Below are 6,855 nucleotides of genomic sequence, written 5' to 3' on the forward strand. Positions count from 1 at the left end.
AGGCTGTTATCATAGATGTAGAGCTGAGGGTATGCAAGTCATTGGGAGGTGAGAGTACTTAGACCTCTGTAGGAACTAGACCAAACGTGTGTTCTCTGTATGTATATGTGTATCTCTACAGCATAAAAATACTGAAAAAAGTTTTCAGATGAAAATCCAGGRCCAAAATCCCCACCACCTTCAAATGGTCCAGAATATTATCCTGAGAGTTAAGGCCTGGAAAAACTATTAAGCCCAAGTAATTGAATGCCTGGCATAATACATAACACAACTTCACTAAGCTGTTCCTCTACCTTGTTGCACTACAGCAGATCTTTTACAAGAAGGGTCAAGTCTTGGTTTAAAGACTGCAAATGAAGGAAAAATTGGTAAGATCCCAAACAAAGATGTTCTTGGGGAAAAATGTATGTTATTTCTAAGCCAATTCTATCGTGTTTAAGTTCCAGGTGCTGGAATGTATTCTACCTTTGTCTGCAAGATTAAATAGCCCTCTCCAGTCAGAAATCTTCCCACATGTAAAGGTGATTTGAACATGATCCATATTTTCTCTACATGCTCTCAGTCTCTCACTCCATGACAGATTTTTCCTGAGTGAATAGCACTTCCACAGCTTTTTTTTTTTTTTTTTAAGCCAAATCCCATTTCTCCACATCTTTGTTAGACACATCAACAGCACAGGATCAAGGAGAGGATTCTAGTAACATCCCATGTACAACAACCATTCAGTCAAACTTACCCTGCTTCACCGCCACGAGAGCAAGTTTCCTGACCTAGTCACTGTCATGCTGTGAGAACATGCTCCATTTGCTCTCCACTAAATCCTTTCCTCATATATTCCTTTTCAGRATTCAATGAACTGTCTTAATCTCCAATGAGCTATTGGTTAACCAACCTCCTGGTAATATTAACCRCATATTGCTTAAGTGAGGTCATTTTAACAAGCATTTTTTAAATGGCCTCCACCTTCATAATTACTCTCTCATATTTTTTTATTGCAGCTATGAGTTTGCTTTCTTCTGGAGGTTGATTAGCACCAGGTGAAGATCTGCTTCATKCCTAACTCCATTAGAGGTGCTCCAGGGAGTAAAAATGGTCCTTAGATGGAGTCAGATCTACCTTCCCTCTAGCCCTATGGGCTGCCCCACAAGTGGGGATGAGCCAGGGGGTGAGGCAACCCCAGTGTGTGCCATGCCCTCACCAACAGGATGCAGCCCCCAGCACCCAATGAGGGTGAGCAGAGACAGAGTAGTCAGAGCTGCAGGTCCCAGCAGCAGTCTAGTGAACATCAGCCAAAGGCAGGCCCAAGTACAACCCAGGAAATCYAAGCAGAAATTCAGAAACAGTCCAGGCTAAGCACAGGACACCTTCAACATGGGTCAGCCAGGGGCAAGTGCCCAGGGCTGAGCTGAAATGGGACACCCAAGCCTCGGGGCAAAGGYGGGGGTCCGAGGTSAGGCTAGTCAGGACCATTAAGGTCCATTAGTGCCATAATGGCCAATAACCAAGGGAAGATGCTTAGGGAAAGTAAKGGTCAGCACGTGTATCATACGCACTTGCATATGATACACTTCTATTATTCTCCCACAATCCAATTAGTTTCRAAATAAAAGGGAACTCTTGGGCAGCACCAGTAGGAGAAGGCAGGCACGTAGTGATCCACACTAAGTTTTCTTTTGTGTAAGTACCATATTTCTGTTTGAACTCTTGTATACCACATTTTTTTACATGATTTCGCAAGTCTTAAATCTACTGTGTGAAAAGCTAACTCCATTTGTTTGTTCTGAACCTTTCTCCTATGATCCTTCTTGCTCCCTAGTACTAGTAATGGAAAAGATGGTGAGCAGCTAATCCCTGGCCACACTCTCCTTCCACTTACAATTTGTTAGACTTCTTTTTTCTTCTTCTTTATATTGTCTTTTTTTTTTCAAACTGAATAGGCATAATCTCTGTTGTGATTGGCCATCCTTATAGCAATGTATATAATCATGCTTTCTCATATGTTCTTTCAGCCTCCAGGGATATATTTTTTTTTTTTTTTTTTTTGCTTTTGCTTGAGACTTTCTGAGATGGCCTCTACACTTTTCAAAGAGCGTTCCAAAAATTTTTGTCCCTTTCATCTAGTCACTCTTTAAACCCATATAAACTTCTACCACCACAATTTTACTATTCATCAGCTGACGCAGWACCTCTGTTCATTTATCCTGAACTTGCCAGTTGTTAATGGTGTCCTCAGACGCTCTTCTTATACTATACAATGAAAATGTGCTCTGTTCTTCATGTCACTCAGGATTCTCCCTGACTCTATTTACAAATACTTTTTAACCAGCCTYGTGAATTAGCTACTTGTGATTCTATGTACTATACACTTTATAGCTTCTATACGTGATTTTCTTAATTTTAATGTAATGCAGAATTAAATAGCATATCTTAGAAAAGTTAARCTGTACTGTGTCGTCAACAGTCAAACAAATCAAAATGGTAAAAACACAAAAATGATCAAAGTTTTCTCTCAGATGAAAATAACCATACTGACATTTTAAAATATTTCACTAATTGTTTCATACATCAACTCTATTCATTATTTTGAGCATATCAAGGGAGTAAACTATCATTACTCATCTTATATATTGYTTGATATTTTCACAACATTTACCTTCTGTCTTCTGGAAATTCCCTTATATTCTAGAATTTGATGTTGCAATTTAATAATGGCACAAGGACAGAGTAGCTGTTCTACCGCCTATCGAGCTGAAGATGCTTCATTTTGTATTGTTGCTTTTTTGCACTCAAATGCTGGGCAGACAAGATCTGTAGTTAAATGCATTGATCTCACACTACTTTGATGCCCACATTTTGCCTCCTTCATTTGTTAGAGTTGTTTTATTATCCCTGCTGGCCTGACCAGGAATGACTGGCTTTAAAGGAGGCTGTTTTATGCCGTGGGAAAGGTACATTTTGCTGGTGGTGGAAGAGAAACCTTGTAGACTCACATGCTCCAGACATGGTTGCACTTCCTGACATGTGATATGGCCTGGCACCCACACACTGACTAATGTGTGCCAATTCAGGCACTTGTTACAGAACGAAGATGCATGTATATTATTTTTTACATGTCATACAACGCATGGATACTTCTTGACAACACTGCATGTCCCAGTCCAGCCTCAAGTGCTGACACGCATGGTCTGGAAATCTCCTCAGCCAATTCTTTTAAAAGTCTCACCTTTGAAAAGGAAAACTGTGTGTTGTTCTGCAGTCTCTCAATTACTGTTTAATATCTGTAATATTAAAAAGGAAAAAATCTACATTTATTACCCTTTGGGATACACTGCCAGTAGCAGATTTAGTGTGAGGTATGTTTAGTTTAAGAGAAAGAATTCTGATAGGAAGAACTTGATGGGTCCAAATTCTTTAGTATTGTGTCCATTTGGTCATTTATTATAATCAATCCAGGGCTTGTATCTCTAGTCAGACACCCATCCATGCATCCACTTGAATACCTGTAGTAATAAAATACAGTAGTAGACCTGAGAATATTTCAAAATGAAAAAGGAATGTATCTGCTTGGTAGCTTAAAGCGTTAATCATTGCTGAAAGGTGAGAGGAAAAGACTGCTCCTTTTTGAACCATAATGAAAATATGCCTTGCTAGAGCAGACTCTTTTATAGTATTTCTCTTCTTTTCATATGTATTGGAAACAAGGCATGGAAGTAAAAGCCATGCTTTTAAAGAAATATCCACAAAGTATAGGCATGTGTACAGAGGTTTAGGTAATAACCTGAAAAAAAAAAAATCATGTTTCTTTCTGATATAGAAGAACAGGAGATATTTCTCTTAGTTTCTCTTTTGTCCTGTTCAATAGAATTTGAGTTTTTCGATTTTKTTGTTGTTGTTGTTGTTGTTTTTCTCTTAACTTCTGGGAATATTCTATTTTCTCTTTGGCATGACATTATGTAAGTCTCTGACATGAGCCAAAGCTTACGTTGCCTGAGACTGAGAATAAACAGAGATTAAGTCTGGAATACCTTGAGACCTGTTGATGTCAAAGCCAGTAATCTGCAACAGACCGTAGGTTTGCAGAACCTGGCAATTAACTTGATCCAGTTTGACTGTAGTGGTCACCACTGTAGTGGTTTGACTGTACTTTTTTTTTTCCTGGCTTCTGTTAATACTTAGACTTTAGCTTGTTGGTGTAAAACATAGATCTACAACAGCTGCAACAGTAAACGAGTAAATTTTCCCTGGCATCTTGCTGCAAGGCATGTGCAGAATTACCTCCATGCTACTTCCAGCATTGCTGAGTAGCAGTGTCCCTGCCCTAAACTTAACTTGTGATTGAGTCACAAATTAGGAAACTTCCCCATTTATCTGACATACATACAAGGTCAGGCATTGAGTGAAGCCTCTTTTAAACTAGCATGTCCTTAATTAAGCTCCTTCTTTTTCTCACATGGTAGGAGAGCTCACGTCTACCAAAAGCATGCTCCCAAGCAGGCTGTGGAAGGCTCTAACCAGCTCTCATTCCTGGATGCTGATGTTGTTTGGCATTTTTTTGTTATTTTTATGGCAATACAGTATGAATGGGACCCGAGACTGGACCGCCAGCTTTTGTGATCACCCTAACCAGAATGCCTTAGCCAGTCTCATTTCACAAACTTCTTGAATTTTCAATATTTCATTTGTTTAGTTCTATACCCAGCTATGTAAGGCRGAATTAAGAGAATGGACACCAGCCTCTGGTATCCATCACCTGTTGCCTCTGACAGTCACCTAGGAGGACAAAGGGCAAGGACAGGGGTCTGGGTCTCCCATGTTCCCAGTGACTGTCTAAACACAGAATCACAGAATGGTTGAGGTTGGAAGGGACCTCTGGAGATCATCTAGGCCAGACCCCCTTCTAAGCACAGTCACCTAGAACACATTGCATAGGATCGTGCCCAGGCAGGTTTTGAATATCTCCAGAGATGGAAACTCCACAACCTATATTMCAGGGMAACCTGTTCCAGTGCTCTGTCACCCTCACAKTAAAGAARTTTTTCSKCATATTCAGGTAGAACTTYCTGTGGTTCAGTTTGTGCCTGTTGCCTCTTGTCCTGTCACTTGGCRCCACTGAAAAGAGTTCAGCCCCRTCTTCTTGACACTCTTTGYTAAGATACTTGTAGACATTGATAAGATCCCCTCTCAGTCTTCTCTTCTCCAGGCTAAACAGGACCAGTTCTCACAGCCATTCCTCATAGGGGAGATGGGATTCAGGGAGCCCCCCTGAATCATCTTCATAGCCCTAYGCTGGACTCTCTCCAGTAGCTCCATGTCTCTCTTGTACTGGGGAGCCCAGAACTGGACACAGTACTCAAGATGAGGCCTCACCAGGGATGAGCAGAAGGGCAGGATCACCTTCCTCTGCCTGCTGGCAACACTCTTCCTAATGCACCCCAGGATACCAYTGGCCTTCTTGGCCAMTAGGRCACCTTARTGGCTCCTTCCTGGTTAACTTGTTGTCCGCCAGGTCCTTCTCTGCAGAGTTGCTTTCCAGTAGGTCAGCCCCTGGCCTGTACTGGTACATAGGGTTATTCCTCCCTAGATGCAGGACCTTTCACCTGCCTTTGCTGAACTTGATGAGGATCCTCTCCACCCAAATCTCCATCATCTCTATATCGCTCTGAATGGCAGCMCAGCCCTCAGGTGTATCAGCCACTYCTCCCAGYTTGGTAGCATCAGCAAACTTGCTGAGGAGGCACTCTGTCCCCTCATCCAGGTCATTGATGAATAAGTTGAACAGGATGGGACCCAGTACTGAACCCTGGGGGACTYCACYAGYCACAGGCCTCCACCTAGACTCTGCGCCACTGATAACAACCCTATGAGCTCTGCCATTCAGCTAGTTCTCAATGGACCTCACAGTCCACTCATCTAACCCACACTTCCTGACCTTACCTATGAGAACGTTACGGGAGACAGTGTCAAAAGCCTTGATGAAGTCCAGGTAGACAGTATCCACTGCTCTGCCCTCATCTACCCAGCCAGTCATTGCATCCTAGAAGGCTATCAGATTGGTTAAGCAGGATTTCCCCTTGGTGARTCCATGYTGRCTACTCCTGATCACCTTCTTATCCTACACATACTTAGAGATGATGTACCAGATGAGCTGCTCCATCACCTTTGCAGGGGTGGAGGTGAGGCTGTCTGACCTGCAGTTTCCTGGGCCTTCCTYCTTGCCCTTTTTGAAGACTGGAGARACATGGGATTTCCTTCAGTCTCAGACCYCTCTCCTGTTCTTCAAGACCTTTCAGAGATGATGGAGAGTGGCCTAGCAGATGGAGAGTGGCCTCGCAACTCACCTATGTGATGAGCTGTGGAGACAATTAGCCCTTCCTCAGAGAACTGCATTTTGTGAAGTGAATAGTTTAAATCCTTCCCTTCTGCAGGGGTTTGGTGCTTAAGCAGCATCCCTGTCCTTGAGGAGGAACCTGTTCTACTGRATAGATTAGGTAATTCCCTAGTGATCCACTGTAATCATTTACCATTGATAAAGCTCAGTAAACCCTATTCTTACATGTCTATCCCTTCCTATGCGTCCCACAGGAGTGACTTGGCATCTAGGCTCAGTCTACAAGATCAAGTAGGCAACAGGGAACCTACAGTCACTTCTAAGATTCAAGCTATGTGGTATGAGGTTTTTTTGCCAATATTATGAGGAATGGTGAAACTTGCCTCTCATCAGACACTCTGCAATACTAATTGCTTTATAGGATGTTATCTGTACTGGTACTATCATTGTCTCAGCATAWGCATCCTTGAGAGTCTGTCCCATGCTAAGCACTTCTCTGTTGAACTCCTGTCCCTCRAATTCATCAA

Source organism: Rhea americana, unplaced genomic scaffold (genome assembly GCF_003343005.1).
Source record: "Rhea americana isolate MKP2758 unplaced genomic scaffold, rheAme1 scaffold_9, whole genome shotgun sequence".
NCBI lineage: Eukaryota > Metazoa > Chordata > Aves > Rheiformes > Rheidae > Rhea > Rhea americana.